Consider the following 627-nt stretch of genomic DNA (forward strand, 5'->3'; position numbering starts at 1 on the left):
TGATGCTTGTTTCTGGCGTTAAACGCCCAAATGTAGCCTGTTTCTGGCATTTAACGCCAACCTGATGCTTGTTTCTGGCGTTAAACGCCAGCTTGGTGCTTGTTTCTGGCGTTAAACGCCAGACAGATGCTTGTTTTTGGCGTTTAAATGCCAGACGGCTCTTCCTCCAGGGTGTGCTTTTTCTTCTGCTATTTTTGATTCTGTTTTTAATTTTTGCAATTGTTTTGTGACTCCACATGATCATATACCTAATAAAATATAAAAGAACAATAGAAATATAGATAAATAAATAATTGGGTTGCCTCCCAATAAGCGTTTCTTTAATATCAATTGCTTGACAGTGAGCTCTCATAGAGCTTCACAGATGTTTAGAGCATTGTTGGGACCTCCCAACACCAAACTTAGAGTTTGATTGTGGGGGCTTTGTTTGACTCTGTATTGAGAGAAGCTTTTCATGCTTCCTCTCCATGGCTGCAAAGGAAGATTCTTGAGCTTTAAACACAAGGTGGTCCCCATACAATTGAAGGACTAGCTCTCATCTATCAACATCAATCACAGCTCCTGTTGTGGCTAGGAAGGGTCTTCCAAGGATGATGCATTCATCCTCATCCTTCTCAGTGTCTAAAA

Source organism: Arachis stenosperma, chromosome 3, assembly GCF_014773155.1.
Source record: "Arachis stenosperma cultivar V10309 chromosome 3, arast.V10309.gnm1.PFL2, whole genome shotgun sequence".
NCBI lineage: Eukaryota > Viridiplantae > Streptophyta > Magnoliopsida > Fabales > Fabaceae > Arachis > Arachis stenosperma.